This window comes from Gossypium raimondii, chromosome 10 (assembly GCF_025698545.1).
Source record: "Gossypium raimondii isolate GPD5lz chromosome 10, ASM2569854v1, whole genome shotgun sequence".
Taxonomy (NCBI): domain Eukaryota; kingdom Viridiplantae; phylum Streptophyta; class Magnoliopsida; order Malvales; family Malvaceae; genus Gossypium; species Gossypium raimondii.
The window spans coordinates 7657262-7671194 of NC_068574.1; the positions used below are offsets into that span (position 1 = coordinate 7657262).

The 13933-nt window shown below is 30.9% G+C and overlaps 1 long non-coding RNA gene across 2 annotated transcripts; it reads right to left on the minus strand.

Annotated features, from left to right (window-relative positions):
- Positions 1–1502: 1502 nt before the first annotated feature.
- LOC105778547 (uncharacterized) lies at positions 1503–5898 on the minus strand. 2 transcript variants are annotated; one of them, XR_008189794.1, is made up of 5 exons: positions 5762–5898; positions 4780–5039; positions 4406–4525; positions 2923–2961; positions 1503–1776 (listed from the first exon to the last, which is right to left on the minus strand). It is a non-coding gene; the product is annotated as an uncharacterized LOC105778547 (long non-coding RNA). The 2 variants fall into 2 exon arrangements; XR_008189793.1 differs by lacking the exon at positions 1503–1776 and having other exon boundaries at positions 2682–2961.
- Between the last annotated feature and the right edge of the window lie 8035 nt (positions 5899–13933).

Below are 13933 nucleotides of genomic sequence, written 5' to 3' on the forward strand. Positions count from 1 at the left end.
ATGATACAAAATGTTTTTACAAATATGGATTCATTAAACTAGTTGCAATGGTTTCCCTTAACATCGTGATTTCAAGGTCACTTTCTCTGTTAGAAGAACTCGATTTACCTCTGTCAAACTAGCTTGAAGAGACTGGCATGTCGGGTATATTCTCAAATTTTCGAAAATCATCATCATTTGACCAAGCATGTCTTCGAATCTAATTATGCAAAACCATTGTTGCAATAACTATTAAAACTTGCTTGTTGAATGAATAACTTGGAATATCTCTTAATATTGGCCATTTTTTTTCCACACTTCAAATGTTCGTTCAATCACAGAGCGTAACGAAGAATGGGCATGATTAAAGATTTCTTTTTTTCCAGATACTTGATGATTACCTCGACAAAAATCAGGTAAATGATATCGTTCCCCCTATATGGACCTAGAAAACACGCCATTTGTGGATATCCCGAATCCACAAGATAATATTTTCCTACAAAAAGTAAAACATAATATCAAGTTTAAAATAAATTAAAATTTTAATATTTTTATGTAAAATTAATTAAAAATTAAAGTTCAACCTAGTGGAGGGTGTGGAAACTTTAACTCTTGTTTTCTAAGTGCTTGCAAAAAATTCTACTATCATGTCTTGTTCCTTCCCAACCGGAAATGCAAAATAAAGCACATGTTGAAGTCACAAACTGCCATAATATTTTGAGTTGGTTCACCTTTCCGTCTGATATAAGGTATTTGACAAGAAGGCGAAATGCATGCTTTTATGTGTGTTCCATCTATGGCCCCAATACAATCCTTTAAAATAAATACAAGCAATGAGATAAAAGTTAGAAATAATTTATATTTTAAAAATATAAAGATTATGTAAATTTTACCTTAAAGTGAGGCCAATATCTTGTATCATGTCGAATATGGTTCGGTATTTCCTCGAATTGACATTCAGTGGGTTTAATCGTGTCTATTCCCATTCGAGCAAATATATGCAACATATCAGTAAAAAATTGACTAACAGTTTCCCCAGATCGTTGAAATCGCTCTGTTGCATTTGAATTTGATTCTCTATTTCCAAGAATGTACAATGATAATGCTAACTTTTCCATCGCCGATACTTTCCCAGGCTTTAAGCCATAATTTGTTTGCAAATCATGCAACAAGCTGTGAAATATATTTTTTGGCATCCTAAAACTATTCATGCAACGATCATCATGCCCATTTAATACTTCATCCACCCACATTTGACCTGTATAATTTGAATCCATACGCGGTTGCATAGTGAAATAAGTTTCATGGTGTATCAATACACTGCTTAACACATATTCTTCCTCTTCATGATAATTGTTGTGCTCAACTTGGGTAACAATTGTGGCTATTCTTAGTTGAGCTTCTTCACTTAATTCAGGGGTATCATAATTCATATCAAAACTATTATAAATATTGTTAAATTCATCCATAACTTGAAAAAGTAATCAAATGAAAATAAATTAATATTTCATGACATTCTATATAACACGGAAACTTGATTAAAACCATAGCATAAAAATATCAAACATAAAAAATATCTTACATTAGTTTTACATATAAAAAAGTAATATAGTTATATTACAATAATAATTCTAAGGAGCTTATGGTGGAGGTGGTTGATGTGTATGGTTGGAAGGGAAATGAGGATGTTGCTACCAAGAATGAAAATGATGCAATTGGATTTTGTTCAGCATACTCACGTCGAAGCCACCAAACCCTATCATATGGATCTAAGTTCAAAAACACTTCTCGTTTCACCTGTATTTGGAACATTTTGATGGCAAAATAGTACAGTTCATCTTTTTTTGGAATTTCATCTCCCAAAGCACGCAAAGCATCCATTGCATTTGAAATAGTATATTGAGAGTGAGGAAAAATAATTTCATTCACTAACTTCCTTGGACTAGCCATACTCTCACACAATTTCTCAATATGAGTAGTTAATGTATTTCTTGATGATTTTCTACTTGAACTTGATTTTTTTCCTTTACCGTGTACAACCCCAAGTGTTTGCTTTCTTCGATTAGGAGTTTCATGAGAAGGGTTTGATGGTACCTCACTAGGAGGAATATCTTCATTTTCATTACTATGTTCATCTAAATCACCAAATCCCTCATTAGGTGTATCATCTCCCATAGGAACCCCACTTGGAAGAACACCAGATGAAGGTGCCCATGCATTCTCTCTAGTGGCTACAATGCCACCAAACATTTGCCACATTAACTCATTCAATTGTGGTTCAATTCATTTCTTCTTAAATCCTTTAAAATTAGGATTTTCCTATATAACATGTTAAATGTTAAATCTTATACTAAGATTTTTATAATTGTAAATTATTAATTTCAATAAACTTTATGAATTAAATTGGTGATAAAGTTAATGCTAACCTGTATTTTTTCAGCCCACAATTCTTCAATAGCATCGACCGTCTTTTTAGATGGACACCATCCAATACCCGTAGATTCCTTAAGCAACTCCCTCCATAACCTCCATTTTTTTTAATGTATCCCACTTATTTTTCAATTGAGGTTTTTCATAATTTTTTTTTTGTGTTTTTTCTTGAAAAATAGCAATGACATTTTCCCATTCTTTTGAGTTTAGATGAGTTGTCGGTCTATTACCAGCATTGACTTCATTCATGCAAAGTTCACAAAATATCAACGTCAGCTCATCATCCCAAATAGCTTTTATTGCTAAGGTACTATCTCCCTCCACAAAATTTCGTGTCTTTACCATCTAGTATTATTATTTTGATTTTAAATGTCAATCGACATAAAACCATAAATATATAATTAGATATAATAATATAGTTTCATAAAAAATAAGAATAATACATCATGAATGGATGAAAGCCATAAGATGAACATTAAATGAATAAAGGCATTTTTAGAGACATTAAACTACCTCTTGCTTTTGGATGGATTTAGATAGTTGCTCTTGTCACTGCAGACATTAAAAAAAAGGGGGGAAACATTAGAATAAATAAAGAAGAGACAATAATCACTAGCAGATTCAAGGAACAACCATCGTTGTGCTGCTTGAAGCGAAATCAAAAAAAGGGAAACATTAGGATAAATAAGCAATAAGCTGCTTAGCTCTAGTTTTAAATTGGAGAGTACATGCAAAGATTGAAGAGTACTATATCGATAACCAGCAGAAAACTCATCCAAATCAGGAAAATAACACTTGGCAACAAACAGCAAGCATCGACACAAATAAAAAGTTAACAGTAAAAAAACAATGACACATAAGAATACAATTTTTAGTGTGTATAGTCCCATTATTCTTTAACTATTTTCTCCTTAATAAACTGAAGATATATACAAAAATTGTTTATTTAAGATGAAAGCTGAGGAGTTCACTTGAGAATCTGTTGATGCTACATTATGTCCAAGATATACACCTTTCTCAAAAATGGACCCAATTAATATATGTCATCTCTCCAATTCTACTCACATCTCTGCAATTCCAGCTTCTTAACCTCAATTTTGGAAATTTTGTCAAATTCATGTCAACAACAAATTCCATTGCTTTTAGGAAATGCAACCTTGACAATATATAAGTTTGATAGTTTTTTTTTTAAATTCAATGGAGTCAATTCCTATTTTCATCATTTTGACAAGAAAGACCATGAATCTTTTATTTTACACGTAAGCTTCACGGGTGAAATTATAATACATGGTTTCCAGTTGTGGAAACAACCTTAGTGAATGACACCATGTTTTTACATGAATTAGACGAAACATCAGTTTCTTTTTAGAGTTATTGAAAGCTTCACAAGTATCAAACCTATTTTGTTTCACACTATTTTCTTCCAAAATTCCTAAACTCCTGCTCAATTTCAGTAGCAAAATTCCTAAATTCCTAAGCAAACCAATTTTGTTGCTTTTATTTAAAATAAATAACTAAATAGTTAAGAAGAAAAAAGCGATTAACACTTACACCAAAATCCTAACTTTCAAGCTTAAACAATGTATTCAAGTACCGAGCAGCCAATTGCTTCACAATCAAGACCACCCATAGCTATTCATTCACGAAAAGCAAAGCAACCCAATGTTGTTTTATATCTAAAAACCAAGCTCAATGCTCAAATTCAAGTCTTTATTCACCCAAATATCCTAGCTTTCAAGCTAAAAACGATGAAATAAAATCAAGTAGAACACAACAAATCACAAGAACCCAATCAATACAATAGATAACTAACCAACTCTAGCTCTTCAGTTGGGATAAAAAAAATAAAACTTTTAAATCAGATCTAGGCATGATAATCATGTAAACAGAAAACAATAATTCAAACAACTGGTGGAAGCATTGAGTTAAAATCAATGAACGATAGAAGCAAAGATAGAAAAAGTTTGAATCTTAGGAGAATATTTAGATGGGTTACCTTAGATTCAAAGGATTTATCTCTGTTCTTGGTGAGGAAGTCAGGAGAAGTAAATTTCTGGCATAGAAATGAGGGAACCTAACCTCAATGAAAAACAAAACGTCTGTGAAGTTCCCAAATCTGAAAACAAATAAGGTTGGGAAAGAATTTACTTTAACTTTCAAGGATAAAATGGTAAAATAATAAATAAAAATATGGGCATTTTTGTCTGCTAAAAAAGTTGACTGCCCACTGTGTATAGACTGGAGCTTTTAGCTCCGGTCCAAAATGAGGCTGGCAGTGAGGTTGAAATTTTCAACTGCACCTCACCATTGTTTATCCAAACATCAAATGTTTGCAATGAAAAAGAATATTCCCTCAACATTCCATCTCACCATGGCTGATTTTGCATCCAAAAGGAGCCTAAGTCCATATCTAAGCTTCAGTTGATGAATTGCATCACGAAGTTTCTTCACCAGTGTTGCATTGGGACTCAACAGTTGATTCTCAGGCATGAGATTAAATTGCATTGCACTTGTAAAGAATTGAAACCTAAGCCTAAGCTGCTCCATAATCTTGATTTCACCCAAATAAAAAAACAACCCATTCGCCGTACCCACAAAGGATGAAAAAACCAAATACCAGATTTGCAAATCTACAAAATAGATGAGAACAACATGCGTCCATAACAACTCTATTCTTCTAGAATAAATATAATAACCCTGAAATCTCATCAAAATACTAACATCTAACAAAAAATTTGAAGTTCACTTTTAATAGTATATTTTGGAATATTTATGGGGAAAAAATTCAAAAATGGAGTCTTGATGCTTAAGCTTATTGCCACACACACAAAAAAATTCAAATCTTTTGCAAGAAAACCCATGGTTGCTATTTGTTAAAGATAATATCAAAGCAAATTCTTGTTCTTACTAATGCTTTACTATCACATGTAACCTTTTTAGAGAAACATTGGAACTGTGTTTCCGTACATGAACTTCACCCAAAAACAAAAAGAAAAGAAAAATTAGCAGAAATAAAGCAAACAAAGAATTTTAGTATCTTTAAAGTTGCAGCAATTTGGTACTGTAATTTACAAAAAAAAAAATTATTGGAAATATTTAAGTTCAAGAAAGACAAAGCAGCCAAGGTAAGGACTCGAGCAATCAAGATAAACCTCAGAACCAAACAAAACCAATAACAACTTGAAATAAATAAATTAATAAATAAAACCCAGACTTTTAAGCTAAGAACTTCAGTAGAATCAAATATAAGAAAAGCAAAAAAATCATGATCAAAGAATTGCAATTTCTGTAGAAAATATCATCAATTTGTAAAGGAAGAAGAAGAAAAAAGCGGATGCAAAAGAGCACAAACCAGAGAGAGAGAGAGAGATGTTGATGATACATTTGAGGGAAAAAGGCGGTGGTGGGGGTTGGGACAGGGAGGAGTGGGAGGGAAGGTGGTGGAGGTAGGGGTTGGACACAGGAGAGAACAGCTATAGTGGAAGAGGGAAAGAGAAGAAAAAACAAAATGAAAAAAATTTATTAAACAAAATTTTTTGTATATGATGTAATTTACGACGTCGTGTGCTTATGTGGCATGTCACATAGTTTACTTCGTTGACCAGCAGTTTGATTAACGGTCAATTCACATTTAACGTTAAAATTGGACCAATTTTTGAAAAAATCGTAACGTTGAGGGTATCAATTAAAAAAAAAAGAAGATTAATGGCTCAAACCTTAAAACTCATAAACGTTGATGATATTTTTGATAATTATGCCTATTGGTAATGGTTGAATGAATTACAAAATTGATAGTTGAGCTAGGTGATAGATACAATTTATCGATATTGTCACCACATATGCCTTTGAGTATAGAATATAGCACCATTTGATTGGGATCGTTGCTAGCTTGAGTTAGAGAGTGGTACATCTGCATTTGAGATTTACAGTAAAAATGTTTTTTTTTATTAATTAGTATAGTGGAGGAGCCAAGGGGTGGAAGGGGCCCCGACTCCTTAGAATAAAAAAAATTCATTTAGGTCCCTTTATAATTTATAAAATTTTAAATTAGTAATGGTAAAATTACATTTTGCCCACCTAAAAATAACAAAATTTTGGTTTAATCATTTAAAAATTATAAATATATAAGCTATTAAGATGATGAAATTACATTTTTACCATTAAAAAAATATACAACTTAATTCAAGTCTTCCAAAAAAATTTTGGACTTCGGCCTTAAATTAGTGAACTTATTTTCTTTATAAAAAGGCACTCTATCCCCACCTCACCATTAAATGAATGCAACGGAGTCACCTAGCTTTTATGTGACTTCCCCTAATTTTTTTTCTTTTTAAATATTATTTGTGATGATTGGATTAAATAAATAATAAATAATAAATATATTATCGTTAATTAAATTTAATTAAATTAATTAAGTAATAATAAATTAATTTTATCTCCAAATAATTAAATTAATATGAGATAAATAATAAATAAAATAATTTAATTTTTTTAGATTATTTAAAGGAAGAGTTTATATTAAAAAAAAACTCTATTTACTTTAGAACTTCATAACTTCACTAGTACAAAAGTTCAAAATTGAATCCTAAAGAGAATATTTTGAAGGCTAGAAGATCTCTCCAAAATCTCAAGAAATCTCTTAAGAATTTGAAGAACACGAAATTTTTTTGAAGGACACTGCATCAGTTTTGAAGAAAGTTGCTCTTTGATCTTGTTCAACTAACATAAATGAGGCTAAACTTGTTTTCCAAGATCAAGTCTAGAAGGTCCTTAAAGCGGCATCATCCTCCTAATATCAAGTTTAAACGATCTTTAGATTAAAACTCTCCACATTCTAATTGCATCAACATAAGACCAAAAACGATTTTGAAAAAAATGTGATTGATATGCAAGTTCAAATAGATGATTTGAATCAAAAGAATGAACTTGCATAATTCATTTTCAAAATTCTAAATGAGACATCAAAGATTAAATGATATGCTTGAAACACAAAGGGTTTTCTTTGACAAAGATGGTTTGGGCTATTAAAGTTTTCAAAAAGAAAGTCAATTTGAATATTTCTTTGTCAAGCCCAATTTTATTTATAAAAAGGGTCATCAAGAGACAAATTTGTTCTCTAGGGAAAGTGACTTATAAGGGTAAATTCACTATGAGTGTGAATTCTTGAACGAATTAACACAACTCAAAATGAGGATATCCTAATGAAGTGAAATCCCAAAAGAACAAAAGATGTTCAAACTAATGCTAAAAGACCTAAGAAAATTTGGGTACCAAAATCCAAGATTTGACTTTATGTTTGTAGGAGAGAGAGAATTGGTTCAAGGTCAACACTTTTAGGAAGACATCATAGTACCTTGATAGCAGATGCCCAAGACACATGACCGAAGACAAAAGCCAAAAAGTGGAGTAGAGAGTACATTTGGTGACAATTCCAAAGGTAAAATTGAATATATTGGTTCCATAGGTATAAATTCCTCAACTATTTCTAAAAATGAGCTTTATGTTAATGGTTTTAAGCATAACCTCCTTAGCATTAGTCAACTTTGTGACAAATGGATCAAATTAATATTTGAGTCTAATAGGTACAAAGTTGTAAATATAGATAGTAATAGGATTCTTTTTATAGAATTTAGATTAGGAAATATTTTTATGGTACATCTAGATTATTTAAATTCCTCTAATATTTGTTTTTAACTATTAATGAGAATGTGTAACACTCCTCGCCTGAACCGATCATCGGGCCCAAGTTACAGGATGCGACGTTTGTTTCTAGAGCAACAAACAATGAAATTCACAGTAAAATAATCACTTACACATACAATTCAATGTTAACCACATTCATTTTAGTTTAAACAATTAATTCTGAGTTAGGACCAAGTTGCAAAGTTTTAAAAGTTTTGGGCTGGCATCGTGGCGTCATCTTTTCCAAGTTGTGACGTCGCCAAAATAGTATGTCACATCACAACTTCAAGCCACTCGATGTTGCAACATCACTTACTATCAACCGACGTTGCGACAAGGTAGGTTGGTCGTCGGGACTTGGACCTTATTTTTGGTAAAAATGAACCATTGGTTCCTATTCTATTGTTTCCAACAAGAACCATTCAATTTGTTCAACAATCATCACTTTTACTATATTCAAATCTTACCACATCATGCTAAACAAACTTAAACATTTAAATTTAACATATTAACAAGTCAATCAACACTTAATCATCAATTAAACTTAATAACTCAACGACATGGAATACAAATAATCCAAGTTAACCAAACACCAAAACTTATCTTTTCCATACCACATTTAGACTTACCATTTCAATTTATTTACCTAAACTTGTACATATTATGCACATCTATGGCATATAAGTCTTAAGTATAACCATCAAAGTTAGGCCATATTTTACAAGCATGCTTGAAGTTACAAATGTTCAAATATATTTTCATCTCATTCACCTATTAGCCAAGTTACCATTTCTACTTCATTCCATGAAATTTCACATGTCATACCTATAATTATAATCCATCACATCTATTAGCATAAACATACATATATGCCCAACAACAAGTATGTTTCAAATGACCAAATCATCATATCCTATGTAATGGTTAAGTCAATTGGCCAAGTGTTAAACTCATTCACATACTAAGATACACACCATGACACTTATATACATGCCACAACCCTAGACTCAAAATGACCAAATAGCTACCAAAACGGGGATAGTGTAAGCATCGAGATAATCCGATTTGATGAGTCCCGCAAGGTGACGATCTACAAGGAAAAGGGAAAACAAACTAGATAAGCATATAAGTTTCTTAATAAGTTCATAGGAATTAAACAAAACTTACCTTATCTTTCAATTAAATACAATAAGCTACCACAATTTGGCATAGTTTGGCTAGACATGACAAATCACAACATTAATAAGGTGAAAATTAGCTTAAAATCAAACCACATATAATACCACAAGTGCTCAATATGCCAATTCATGACACAATAGGAAACAATTTCAAGTTCATACTCGTTCAAGGAATATTGCATTCATATACATAACAATGGCCTTACTCAAATGAATTATCTATTGCCCCATTCATTAATAACTCACTATTTGATAATCAAGTTCATTTCATTCCATTTCAATTTCTTATTTTATATAAATTGTTTCACCCGATGAACCCTAATAAACGAACTCAGCTACATAGGTATCTACACCACACCAGTTGCTCGTCCGAGCTTAATATAAACATGCCAAGTTACCCGTCCGAGCTAAACCATTATAATGACATTAGGTTACTCGTCCAAGCTAAAATTGTGTCACATGTATTTGTGAGTCCACAACAAATGTTGGATCTTGGTAACATCTGTAATCAATCCCATACAAGAGCGCACAAGACCCTATTGGGATACCAATCGTATCCTAACATTTACTAAGTTCACACAGGCATCTATAACACATGTAAACATTTCTTTTCAATTTAGTCCAATTCTAGCCTTTTAAACCAATTCACAGATGAGCTGCCACAAATTGTAGTGGCAATTTAAGTACTTTGTGGCACTAAACGAGCTTATTTTCTAGTCGTTTTATGTTTATTTATTACATTTTCAGTATTAGTAGCTTAGATCTAAATATTAGCAAAATAAACATTTTTCTGCATGTTTTAAGTGTTTCGACAACCCGTTAGGCCAACTTGAGTCTCAGGAATGACTAATGGGTTAGTTGAGTGTGTCAAGTGTCATTTGAGGCCAAAGAATACAAAGAACGATGGTAGTGTCGTGACATAGAACTTTGAAGCCAAAAAAGAAATCCTAAGACGAAATAGGGTGTGCATGTCACGACACAGACCCCTGTGTTGCAACACAGATCCCCTATGTCACGACATAAGCTGCTGTGCGGCCTAAAAATTCTTGCGCGCTACGGCTATGATTTTTAAGACGATTAAGGGTATTTTTCCAATCTAAAACCTTAATTAACATTATAATTGAAGGGGCACTTTAGTCTTTTTTATTTTTACCTAGTTTTTGCCTATATAAACAACCTTATAATCTTATTAGAAGGGGAGTTGACCCAGGGAATTACCCTAGGGAGCCGTCGAACAACCTTTCATATTTTTAATTTAGGTTTTCAATTTTCTTTAGTTTTTATTTTAGTTTCTCTTATGTTCGCTTAGTCAGGATCTTTCTATTCCAATGTGAAGACGATAATGAGCAGATATTGTTTTGGAATTGCACTTCCATTATTTATTAGTGAGCATTCTCTTTATCTTATTTCTTTTATTATTTTATTTATATTTTCATTAACTTGATCAATTAACATATGTATGAATATTAAGATAAATTATTATGCTTTATTTATATCTTGCATGATTCAATTATAGAACTGATTAACTGATTAGGGAATAATTATTGGATGAATAAGGGTTTCGCATAAAATTAGTTGGTATAAATTATGTATGCTTAAACCCTAGGATTGACAAATATGAATTTTAAAACACGTATTTGGTGTTCCACATTGCTTAGAATTAAAATGGGATTGTTTTGAGTCAAATTAAGTGTGCTTTGAGGTCATTTTTAGGTCCTAGCAAACTTCTATGGATACAAGTGGATAGATGTACTAGTACAACTATGTCAATAGCCAAAAGTGACTAGTAGCAGGGACTTCTATCGATACAAGTATGTCAGAACAGGGTCCCTCCCCTGTTATGACTCGTTTTGACCCTTGGAGACCCGAATTCAATCTCGATTGTCCCTGGACACCTAGAACTTGTTTAAAAATGTTTCTAAAGTGTTTAAAATTACTTGAAAATGTTTTTAATCTAATTGAATGTTTTGTATAAGTTGACGAATGCTTGATGTTTGTATTGAACATGAAATATATGTTAGTTCAAGTTGTTTTGACAACGAATGTAGTGTCACACATTCGGACCCGACAATCGAGTCAGGTGTGAAGTGCTACATTGATAGGGATTAAATTGCTCTGCTTTTTTTAGAGAGACCAATTTACTCAATTTCAAAATTGAAAAATTGAGAGGGATTGAAAAAGTTTGGTAAAAAGTGTCTTTAATATATATTGGATCATTTATAATCACTCTACTTCTCAAAAAGTGTAGTTTCAATCTTATGGCAAACATTTATCTCTTAATCCCATCCAACAATATGATATTTAAAAAAGTGATGGCATGATGTATAGGCTTAAATTTTTTTTCAATCAAGCAAATATTTCATATGCAAAATCAGCCCCTAAACTATATATTTTTCCTCACATAAGTATTTAAAACATTTTTAGTAAAGAGTGATACTTAAAATATAATTTAATCAAATCCCAAATATTATGTCTCTTGAAAATTTTGTGAACCAATTAAAAGATATTTTAAATTTAATATTAAATAAAAATAAGTTAAATTTAAAAAATCATAATTAATATTACATTTACAATTATCTCTCACTTCTAGGATTCTGTCTTCAATAGGATTTTTCTTCCTTGTTTGGTCTTTGATTCTTTACATTGTTTATGAGCAAATTCCAAACCCTAGGTATAGGGGTTTCAAATTCGTGGGAGCAGGATTGCATGACAAAGTCAGCTACTTGGTTGGTTGACCAAGCTTTGTTTGGTTAATCAATTTGTGTATATTTTCATTTATGGAAGGAAAAAGTCTATTTGGTTCTTCAGAATATCTAGGAAAATGAAGACGAAGGAAACAAGGAAAATAAATTATATATCTTTTCAATTTAATTTAATATTTTAAAAAAGGTATCACGTATTATCATAATCATTATTCAAATATATGGTTTATTTTAAAATTGTGTCCAATATATTTTTTTAATCAGATTTTAACATTATACTTGTGTCGTGTAGATTCACAAGTAGGAGGACTAGTCAACTTCGAAAACAGCAAATTAAAAAATGGTGAGAACAGGCGGCTAGGGATGCTTTTGAAATACCCCATTCATTTTATTTAATTGGAAAATAATTAATTTAATTTCTTTTGTGTACAAAAAATCATCAAGAATTAAACTAAATTGATAAAATTAAAAACATCATTATTAAGGATTTTAAGTAACTAAACATAATTAGTCATAAGCGGGCAAGCAAAATGTTTTCAAATTTTGAAAGAAGAAATGAAGCTAGGAAGAACAGTCACATGAAATTGCAGCTTTTATGACACTACTTGTTTTTATCTTCCAAGTTTATTTGGACCCGCATGATGGGAAACACAACTCCCATTAATCCTCACTTCAATCCTTGCTTCTTCCCTTTTAAACCTTCCATCTCTTTTAAATGTCACCTTTATCTATAATCATAATACAAAGTTATTTTATTGAATCATAGCTATGTATTTTTATTATATGATATGTTTAGACATATAGTAAGCAAGTGATATGGGTTCGGCTCTACTCCGGCCAGTTTTTGCTGGACAAATGTGACATGCTTTTGAGATGCTCTCCAAGAACCATAAAGCCACAAAGAAAGAAGGTAAGATGAGTGAGAGAGATCCCATGTCTTATTTTCATATTTTTATACCTTTTATTACCTTCACCAATCGTATATACTTGTTATTTTTAAATAGAAATTCTTATTGATGACATTGTTGATTGAGTTGGTGCCACAAGTTAACTCGACACTAACTTAATATTGATGACAACAGCATGATAAATAATTGTAGAGCATTTGGTATTCTTAATATGATGTATTAACGTGTTTAGATTTCATTTAATCACAAATTAATCTATGAAAAATGTAATTCTTTTAATTTTAATATCATACATATTTCATGTGTTATTATTAATTAATCTAAAAATATACGTTTCACTATTATATGTTATTTTAACTAAACTCCGTGTTTTAAATATATAATTTCTACATGCATATGCACAATTGAATTTTTAGAATAAAACTTTCCAACAATTTCAAGCAAGAAATAAATAATATGCTCTCCAAGGCTTATATAGCACTTTAATGCTGCCATCAAGGGTAAATTTATTATTACACTAATTAAAATTATATATAATTAATAAAATTTGACAGAAGTTGAATTTTCCTAAATTTCTTTTAGAGGATCGTAAGTTGTTGACTTTAGTTTTCTTCCAATCTCACATAGATCTAGTAGGAATGCATTCGGCAAACTTAAGTGGACAAATGTACTGGACTGGTGTTCCATTTTCAACGGGAGCTCAAGGGATCCAATCTACTCATTGGATCTCCAAATTGGAGGGTATTTTTCATTTCTATCCCTCACACTTTATATTTAATTATTATTTAACGTGGAATAATTTTAATATTTTTTATTAATCAATATAAATATAATTTCAATAATTTATTTATTTTTAATGTAAACATAACTATTATTCAATAGTAACATTATTTTTAATATTTTATTACTTAATATAAATGTATTTTAATATTTTATTATTTTTATTATATATAGCACTTATTTTAATTTAATGTCCTTAATGGTAATGTTTAATTTTCACTTCACCACCACCGTTACATTTGAATCTAAACACATATCTCACTAATTATTTTAA